The sequence below is a fragment of the Eufriesea mexicana genome, unplaced genomic scaffold, assembly GCF_001483705.2.
Source record: "Eufriesea mexicana isolate 0111107269 unplaced genomic scaffold, ASM148370v2 scaffold4744748136, whole genome shotgun sequence".
Taxonomy (NCBI): Eukaryota; Metazoa; Arthropoda; class Insecta; order Hymenoptera; family Apidae; genus Eufriesea; species Eufriesea mexicana.
Window position 1 is genome coordinate 197363 of NW_016907967.1, and position 11032 is coordinate 208394.

An 11032-nucleotide genomic window follows, 5' to 3' on the forward strand; every position below is an offset into this window, starting at 1 on the left:
TAACGGTGGGACGCGTTATCCCTGTGACGAGCCTCTATCCGACGGAGACATCCGGCGAAAAAGGAGGATGGAAGAAGGACAGGAATAATCGAGCCGGCAAGAAATCGTGACGAGCAAGCAGAGAGAAAGGAGGATCCGACAACGGCTAGAAAGACCTTTAGGATCCACCGTGCAAAGGCATATTCCTCGCGTCTACATGCATTCTACATACATAATTCCGTGTAGTCTCTGGCCATCTCAGACGTCGCGATCCACGGTCCTGGATCGACTACACGTGTACCGATCGACGGATCGAACGTACGACGATTTTCCGGCCCACGGGGACGTTATGCAGCCACGGCTGTTTGGCGGAGGAGACAACGTTCCGCCGACAATACACGACACTGTACAAATTTAGAGTTGCGCGCGGAGTTATGTTCCAGGTGATGTAGATGCGCCGGCGTGATTGTGTTCGCGATTATGGCATGCGATACGCGCGCCGCGTATCGGATAATAGACGAGTCGCAATTGAGATCTCGGGAAACCTTTGTTGCCGGGGATCAGTGGTATCGAGTTTGCCAAATTCCGTTTGGAAACGTGGGATTTTAGATCCTCCAGTGACAGCAAAGGTCTGTTTCCCAGTTGCTTTAATCTTATGGATCGGTACGAACTTGTTCTCTAGAATTTGTAGTAGTACAGAACAGAATGTGGTGTGTACTGCAGAAAGCTGTCAGCCGATTGTAATTGACAGCCGATTGGTAGGTTGGTGAAAGTGGACCCACAGAAATTATTTCGATTAGCTAGTAGATACTTGCTAAAGTGATGAAGAAAATGAAGTTACTCTTACAATCCAATACTGTTTCAATACAGTTTGAGAACAGATTCAGTATAGCTTCTGTACAGTTTCGGTACAGCTTCGGTACAGTTCAAGTATAGATGCAGTACATTCTTGTCATAGGGTAGTAGTGTCTCAGTACAGTTTCACGACAGTTGCAGTACAGCTTTTGTTAATTATGAACCGTTTCGAATGGCTTCTTCTGAGCCTCCTATGGTACACGTGAGTCCATGAATCGGCTGTGGATCTAACGTGATACACGAATTAAGATACATTTGACATAAATACATAAGAAATTCAATAATGCATGTACATGTACATCATCAACGCTTGAGGTATCAAAGGATTCCTTCAAGTAGATGATGAACACAGAAATCAGAACTGCACTGAGCGCAGTCTGCGTTACTGACCAGGTCGAAGGTAACATGAACAGAGGGTTATATTTCTCCACAAAGATTGAAGTACTGTACATGCCTGTTGTTCCTATCGAGAAGAAAATTCTTGTTCGAGTACCTAGGCAATTTTCCCCGACACCGTGTAGTCGGTCGATATGCAGGATATAGGCGGCGTGCTTGCACGAACTGGGTCAATTTGATTGACGGCAGAAATCTGGTTGGTCGAGAGTGGGAATTCTGAAGGCAAGCGCCGAGTTGCGATGGAACGAACGAAGATCCTTCGGCTCCGCGGGACGAATCTTACCACCCAAGGTAATTCACGATTCTCCATGGTGTGCCGGCGGATTCAGCGAGGAAAAAAGCGCCCACTGCGAGGAACAGTTAGATCGATAGTGCTGCCGCCGGCTGCTACGTCATTGACGATCGCCTGCCACCATTAGAACCTCACTGGGCCTGGACGAAGGAAAGTGGCATGGGAAAGGAGGATAGAGGTGGAGGACGGGCAGAGAATCCAGATTTCCGATAGCCAAACCTCGAAGGAACAAAACCCTGTCGGGGTCTAAACCTCGAATCGAGCGGTTTCATCATCGCGACTGGCCTGAAGATTCTCTCGGAATCTGTACAGACCGTGGACCGTGAACTGTCTCGGTCGGTAAGCGACGTCGAATGGTAAACCGAGTCGTCGTTGGACGAATTTCACAGCAATCTGTAACCATTAGAGGCATAACGTTTTTTCCCCATCGCTCGTATCGCTGCCAGCAGTGCCTCATTTCGGGATTTCGCTGGAACCACGACGGGTGATATATGAAACCGACCCTCCGGCGAGTATCTGATAATAAGACGTGAAATAAAGGGGATAAATTAAGATCGAGCCGACATTTCTCGGGTTCGCTGATTTTAATACCCGCTTTAATGTCTGCGTCCCGGCCTAATCGCGGAACGTGCAGGCTCGCGCAGCTCTTCGCTAATTTATAATAATTAGGCCCGTGTCTCCCCGCCTCCACCCTTGTCCCTATGCCCCCGTCCCCCTCCATCGGCCTTTCTAATTCGCGTTGGCGAGCTACGCTAACTCGGTGATTATTTGCTCGCTTCGAGAGCCCCTGTAATTTGGACGAAGTGGCTCCACGCACGAAACCGGGGTCGGACGCGATGCGATTCCGTGCTACACACCGCGGACCAGAGAGCGATACCTCCGTGGAGCGAGCAGACATTTCGTGTCGCAAGGCGGCCACGAAACGCTCGCAGTCGCCCTCTGTATCGCAATGCTAATGGCGCCACGGCACGATCACCGATTACGATTAAATCGGCGTGTTTGTGCGAGAAGAACATGGCCGAGTGTCGGCGAGAAAACCACCAGCAGCGATCGAAGAAATCGGCCTACCACCAGGTGCATTACGTAAGTTCCACGCTGCACGCCAAAACAAAGTGGCGAGCGGAAAGAGTCGAATCGAAAGTGCGCAGTTAACATAACCTATTTAATCCACATTCTCCTTCGTAGGCCTACGACCCTTAGGTTATGAATTACGGGACAATTTCAACCCTTTGCGTTGACAGTTCTTTCCCTGCTATTTTTTAACAATTATTGGTGATTTGAATGACATAGTTTACGCGAACACGAAGTGAAGTAACGCTCTTAATGTCTGTTTGACGGTGGTACCAATTTTGCAAGGCCTGCAAGGGTCTAACTACTAGAATTATACATTGGAGATTGTCAAGTGGAGACTGTAATTAGCATACTCGCGTAAAGATGAACACTGCTGGTTATTTAGAACGTATGACAAGGATGACGAATGATAAAGTATCGACTAACTCTTTTGAACTTCCTATAGTACGTTCACAGATTGAAAGTCGAGTGACACTAAGCCTATTATGTCTGCTCAAATGACTAGTGGTTGCGAAAACTAGTTGACAGAGTGGCTAATTGGCTAATGGCTGACTACTGTCAGGCCTGAGACTAATTCCTCGAAGACCGTTCTGTTGCAAACCAATTAATCCTTCCAGCGTTGCAAATATAAACGCTTGAAGGTATATCAGAAGGGAAAGGAAAGAGACCCTCGAGAGAGGGATGAACTGCAAACTCGCAAGAGGAGAGACAAACCTGCATAGGAAAGTCGAATTATCGGAAGGAGGTTATGAAACGGAAAGCGAATAGGCCCAGGCAAATCCTTAGAAGACTCATTAAAGGCACCAAATGCAATTCAAAGGACAAACCTAAACTTGGAACAGGTCTTCGAGGAAGGGAATTGAAAGTACTCGCAAAAATTCATTCATGCTTCGCTCGAATCCCCTGACAAGTGTGTGTGCAGTGTAGTGTACTGTAGTGCAGTGTAGTGCAGTGTAGTGTAGTGCAGTGTAGTGTAGTGCAGCGTAGTGTAGTGCAGTGTAGTGCAGTCCAGTGCTACTATAATCTACGAGCTAAATTCGTCGTTACAGTACAAGGTATTAATTTACCAGTACATTGACACGAAAGCTCATAGTACGCACATGAGACCTGGTGAAACGTAAATTTTGCAACGAACGGCAAGTCAACTTGGGCAAGTCAAACCTAGAACAGGTCTTCAAAGAAGGGAATGGAAAATACTGGCAAGAATTCATTCATCCTTCGCTCGAATCCCCTGAGAAGGGTGCACAGTGTTGTGTAGTGCAGTGCAGTGCAGTGTAGTGCAGTGCAGTCCAGTGCTACTATAATCTACGAGCTAAATTCGTCGTTATAGTACAAGGTATTAATTTACCAGTACATTGACACGAAAGCTCATAGTATGCACATGAGACCTACTGACACGTAAATTTTCCAACGAACGGTAAGTCAGCTTGGGCAAGTCAAACCTAGAAAAGGTCTTCGAAGAAGAGAATGGAAAATACTCGCAAGAATTCATTCATCCTTCGCTCGAATCCCCTGAGAAGGGTGCACAGTGTTGTGTAGTGCAGTGCAGTGCAGTGTAGTGCAGTGCAGTCCAGTGCTACCAAAATCTGCGAGCTAAATTCGTCGTTACAGTACAAGGTATTAATTTACCAGTACATTGACACGAAAGCTCATAGTATGCACATGAGACCTACTGACACGTAAATTTTCCAACGAACGGTAAGTCAGCTTGGGCAAGTCAAACCTAGAAAAGGTCTTCGAAGAAGGGAATGGAAAATACTCGCAAGAATTCATTCATCCTTCGCTCGAATCCCCTGAGAAGGGTGCACAGTGTTGTGTAGTGCAGTGCAGTGCAGTGCAGTGTAGTGCAGTGCAGTCCAGTGCTACTATAATCTACGAGCTAAATTCGTCGTTATAGTACAAGGTATTAATTTACCAGTACATTGACACGGAAGCTCATAGTACGCACATGAGACCTGGTGAAACGTAAATTTTCCAACGAACGGTAAGTCAGCTTGGGCAAATCAAACCTAGAACAGGTCTTCGAAGAAGGAAATGGAAAATACTCGCAAGAATTCATTCATCCTTCGCTCGAATCCCCTGACAAGGGTGTAGAGTGTAGTTCAGTGCAGTGTAGTGTAGTGTAGTGCAGTGCAGTGCTACTAAAATCTACGAGCTAAATTCGTTGTTACAGTACAAGGTACTAATTAACCAGTATGTTGACACGAAAGCTCATAAAACTTAGTGAAACGTAAATTTTTCAGCGAACGGTAAGTCAGCTTGATGTCACCCTTTGCGAATGATCGATCGAGCAAGAATATCGTACGCTCCTGATAAATCTGAGCGTGGATTAGGATAAAACCACTTACTCGTCTATCGGACCTCTGAACGATAGATAGACCCATGGATACGTAGATGATCGGTAGAAATCTGCACACAAAGGCTTATTTCCCGTTCGCAAATAGATTCATGGCGCACTTTCACTGCGTCCTTCGCGGCCTCTAGCGGCTCTGTCTCGAATCTTCATCCTTGGTTACACGACCAATGAGCGTCCCGCGGCGAGGGCACAAGTGGCCGGACAAATTAAGTGCTGCCCCGACAACGGTTCTGAAACACGCGTCCACGCTAGAATTACATCCACCGATACCGATCTACATCGGATTTGAATAATGCACCGTGCTTTCTTCCGCGCGGGTATAACCAGTCGGTTCGGGCGTCGACTGTTCGTCTGGACGCGTGCTTGGGCCCAAAGCGTGCGCGCATGCGCGCTCGATCCCGGCTCGTTTCAGCGAGCAAACGATCGGGCATTTCGGTCGTTTTGCAACCGCGCGTCCGCTTCCGCGTGTGCCTTCGAAATAATTCAAAGCTGGAGCGAGATACGCGATTAGATAGGGATTAGGAATTACCGATGGAGGCCAAGAAAGAGAACGAGAAGGAGTTCCGAATGCTCCCCGCTAATGAACCTGCGCCATACAGGAAACGCAGACGGCGAGTTTTGCAAGGTTCATTGCCGTCTGTGGCATCGTTAGTCCCGACTAACCTTCACGGATTTAAGACGGTACATCACGCAGCCTCGGCCCCGCATCCGCTGCGTTTGTCATATCTTTATTATTGCCCTCGCTTTAATGCGCTTCCGTAGCGTGCTGCTACGTTTTCGTCGGGTTTTTTCTGCCCAAGGGGGCGGGGATTCCTGGAGCGAGATTTTTCGTTCCATTTCGAGGACGTTATTACGAGCCGGCGGTGGGCAAAAAAATCGCTGCCAAAGACAGTGTCGGTAAGTGGCGTCGTTGGTCGGTTGCTATGTCTCGCGAATGATTGTTCTGGTATCTCTGGGAATGAAATGTTCGCAATAAAGCGGCCGGCATTACCGATATGATATAGTTTTTTACGCGCGTTTCTTATCGACAGGCATAGAGGTAATGAGATGGAAAGGATTGATGAGGGTCCGTTGGAATTACACCAGCGAAAGTTTTTGCTATACACGAGAGAATCGAGGAAAGTAATCGTACACCTGTACGAATTTCGTAGGTTAGCCTCAACTGGTTGGTAGCTTCGAACATTTCGCCGAACGACACCGTGTTCCTCAAATGGAGAACCAATTTTGAATCCGAGCAGCTAACTCGAGCATACAAACACGCCCCTCTTGAAATCCCAAGGAGAGCGCGATTTACTTGGTCGTCCAAGTAAATAAGTAAATAAGATCAAAGTATGTCGCGTGACAACCCCGTCAGGATTCTCAAGGTGTAAAGACTTTGGGAGTTAGTCGGTCAAACGGGTGGGAAGAAAAAGGAAGGAAAGGAGGAAAGCAGGATAGGGACAGGGATAGTGGAGGCACAACGAGGAAGAAAGGGAAGGATAGGGGAGAGACGGAGGAGGAGTAGAAAAGGAGATCGAGGGAAGACGAAGAGGTAAGGGGTTTAGCGAGGGGAAACGTGAAAGAGGGCCTGGCCATAACATTACAGAGGAGCCTGCTGAGTGAGATATTACCGCCGTCATAACCTCTAATAACTACACAGAGCCCTTTATAACGCCTCCCAGTGCCTCATTGTACCGCGGTGGTAGGCTCCTCTTGTCTCGTACGTAATGTAGGTAAGGCCTAGCGGTGAGACCTGTACTTTCAGATGGTACCATTACATGCCGCGCGGATTCGCCGCTATCGAAAGCCTCCGCGAAGACGATCGGCTGCCGGAGAAAGAGCGTAGCACGCGTGGAACACCGACCCGGAGTTTGCGTATGTGCTCGCTGCCTGCGAATGGTCCGAAGAAACTTGATCGTTCCACTTTAGTCAGAAACTAAAGAAATTCTGTAAATGGTCGTCACGCGTGTTGGAGTCAGCGTGGCGGAACAGCGAGTTTCGTTCTCGGGAAGGAAGAAACCTTTCGGGTGACTTTGATCCGATGTTGCGCAGGGTGGTCTGGTAGCTTGTCGCCGGAACTCTGCGAATTGGGCGAGGATTTAATTGCAGGGTGAAAAAGTAGGCACTGTGCAGTGGGTCGAGCGATCTCGTAGACGTAGACGGTTTTCTTGTTTCACACGATCAGTGCGGTAGGGCTGACTGACGCTCGATTTGTCAGTGGGGCTGTGGCGTTCTTTGGGGGTAAGGCTGGCAGTGCGAAGATTAGCGGAGGAATTTAATTTAACCTTTTATCGTCCGAGTCCAAAGAAATTAATACATCTCGTGGCGAATTGGGGTGGTTGTATCCTTAAACGCATATGCGAAGATCATCGAGGTCGTCAAAGATAGAAAGGGTACATTTCTTGCTCCTGTACCGTGCCACATATCAACTTTTCAAACGTGTATGGTACTTTTCACGGGTTTGTCTTGTTCTAGTATTAGTCTATGCAGTCAATTGTTCAATTGACAAGAGATTCCCAGATATTTGAGCTATCGGAAGATTGTAAAAATCCCAGAGGGTAGTGACCAAAGAGTTATCCTACTTGTGTATGCACAGGTGATTCTCAGCGTAATTTTAATCAGCTAGAATTTTGTTTAAGAAACGGGGCTAAGGGAGCATTAGTCTATGTAGTCGACTGTTTAATTGGCAAGAGATTCCCAGGTATTCGAGCAATAGGAAGATTGTAAAAATGCCAGAGGGTAGTGACCAAAGGGTTATCCTACTTGCGTACGCACAGGTGATTCTCAGCGTAATTCTAACCAGCCAGAATTTCGTTTAAGAAACGGGGCTAAGGAACGGCGATTGCGAGAACTCTCACGGGCAGTGATTGAAATGGAATCAAAGAGGAACGCCGACGGGAACTAAAGTAAATCGGTATAAAGGGCTGCGGCGGCCGGACCGTTTTACAAGCGGTTAGTTCCTAACTAATCACGCCGGACTTTAATTAGCTTCTGATCTATGGGCTGTTACGAGCTGCTCGTATCGCGTGATTTTACAATCCGTCCGTAGCACAGGTGCACATCCTGCCTGGGGTTGATAGAATACCAGGATACGTTGTTGGGGCCTGCAACATTTTCTCCGTGTCTGCGTTTCTCGTATTACCTTTCTTTTATTTTCACCTTTTTCAGACGGCCAGCTCGTTGCTTCTTCTTTCGTTGCGGCGCATCTTGCAACGTCACGAGCGTTTATCCATTTTACGTCATTTGCCATGCTCGCACCGTGAAACTGATACTCCGGAACGTTCATTTCCGCGAGGTTTTGTTGCTCGGTTAAGGGGAAGATGCGTCGGATAGCAAGAACAGCGAATTCGTTCGCGCGTTTCGCGATGCTCTTTAAGGGGAATTAGAATTACGATTAATCAGCTACACGGACCGGATCCTCTTATATCTTCTCCCCACGGCGTGTCGTTCCTTGATGCCCCCTTCCGGCTTGTTCCCTCGACAACGCGTGATTTCGTTATCTATGAGTTATAGGTGGCACTGCGATAAATCCACCGAGAAGAATTTCTTTTCGACGTTTTCTTCCATCGTACGTAATAATTCCCCTCAAACAATAAACAAAATTAAAGGGTTTGTTGTGTAGACATACACCGTTGATCTCTGTGGACACGTGCCCACGTGGTATCGAAGGTTCTTTAAAAATTGATATTTTATTTCAATTTGTTTCTTTTAAGAGAGGTAGGGTTATTTGGCACTCGACGTTGGTTATCCTGTTTCTGTAATTATTCGTATGGGTATTTGTAGGTTATAGCGATACAGCTTTCATAGGACTGCTTTTGCATTCGAGCTGTAAAAGACAGTTATTATATACGGTCTATTTATCTCCACGAGTAACGTCAATATGCTCATACCAAACCGATTACAAAACGTCAATGAAACATAATGTTACTTCGCGTCTTACGCAATTGGCGTAGTCATCGTAATATCACGGTTGCTAATGCGAATGCTAGTTACCAAGAGCCCTAATCGAAACCGAACCGAGAATATCCTCCGCGGTAACTGACACTCATTTTCTGTCACGAGACCCAAAGAGAAAGGATCTGTCAGCCTGTTGGATCGCTTAATCCCTAAAACAGTCGACAAACGAGAGATCCAGATCGGTATCGGTAATCCGATTTAGCGATTCTTTATCATGGCAAAAGTCAAACTAGTTATCCAACTAGTTCCAACTAGTTAAAATTCCTATGCTCTATCCGACGCATCCGTCACGTGCAACGACTGTAGAGCCATTTTCATTTGTCTCGCGAGAGAAAGAACTTGGCTAACCTTGCCTGGAAGCTGGGCCCAACAATGGTGTCTCCGTTCTCGTCGGCCGAAATTAGACACGCGGCAAAAAGCAGCGTGACTTCAAAAGCCGTTGAACGTCTTATCACCGTGTCCTCCTCCCTGGTAGCCACCCTCGTTACACGCAAAACCGTCGCGTGTACTTCCGTGAAAACGTCGAGCGCGCGTGTCCCTAAGCGTATCGGTGAACGCCTGAGCGCATCCTGCGGCCGGTGCACCGGCCTTACGGGTGTAATGATGTTATTTTCTTGTAGCAGTAACTCCGTGGCGGCGCAAAAAGCAGGCCCCCACGGCAGTTACACGTCTGTAGCAGTCCGCATACCTAACTCGTTCGACTTTAACCCCCTGCGCGTGTACCCGGCCCCCTATACGCATTCCGTATTCTCCTACTGGCCGGCGTGCCGTTACCGTAGTTACACACCTGGACGCCATTTGTAAGGGGAGGGTGAGGGAGGGCTTTCGCTTTTTATTTTTGCGTGGGTAGGCTAGATCGAAGCCACCGCGCGGAATCCTCTTCAAGGTAAAGCCGACGACGAGCAGCAGCGCCCCCTTCGCTGCTCGTTATTACGTCGCTGTACCGCGCCAGCCTTCGCGTAGCCTGCTTTTTTCCGCCTCTGAAAGAGCCGATAATTAAAGACAGCCGGGAATGCACCGAGGAGGAGGGCGAGCGAACGGGCCCCGTGTGCGGCACCAGCGTCCTTGTCGGGTGTGAAGGACACCTCGAGGGGATGAACCGTCGTCGGATTTGGTTCGCAGGATTGCGGGCGAGCGTTGGTCGAGGTGATCGTTTCACTGTTAACGTCGGAATTCCTCTCTTTCGGCCATATCTGCGAATATTACCGCGCTTAATTAACTCCAGGGGGGTGTCGTTTTTTGCCACCGGTCTCATGATTTAGGGTGAACGTAGGGTACAGCCGAAACGGGTCCCGTTTTTAGATGGAAGTGACTATAAGGATTCCCAAGTTCTTTCTATTTTGCTATTCCATTCTTTTTTTTTTGGAAGAGGCTTGTAGGTATGGAGTTTCGAAGAGTATATATCCTAGTGTTATTTCGTCTTCTTTTTCAGTATGCATAACCTAACAAGGAGTTTCTTTATACGAGGTGTTTAGTATTTTAGAGAGGATTGGGCGTATGACTGGATACCATAACAAAATCATTATTGAATGAATTTTTAGGAGGATTGACTTTCACTTTCTATATCTGAGCACCCGATCGTCTTTTGTTCTCGCGGGGGGCACGCGTCGCGGAGCACCTTCGATGGGTCTTATCTTTCTAGAACCGTGATCCTCGTACCCCTGCGCGATTTGTGACTGGCTATCAAACACTCTCGATCTATCGATGTCGTCACAATATTATATATAAAATCTAGGGGCACATAGTCATCTTTGACTCGCTTTTCCATGCCCGATTATGGTCCCCTCGATGGCGAGGCAGTCTCGCAAGGTATCTTTGGACAAGTTTAACATCGCTCTTCTCAGCATTTACACCAAGCGAAGATCGTTCCAAAGACATACATCCACTTACCCCCCCAATAATAAGAATCGCACCATAAATTCCTGGAATCCTTTACGGAACAAGGATCCGTTCCCTCGGCAAATGGAGCTCGGAGTTCTGTTGGAAGACGGAAGGTCGGATTTTTGCCGGGTCGGGCCGCGAGACGATCGTAAAGCGGCTGGCTCGGGGGCCCAGCAAAAAGTCCGTGACGCGTGTTCGGTCCGGGGCATTGGTCCTGTTCGACCAGCGTCACCTATCGTCGGTAGCCGGCCCCGTTTAATTTTCAT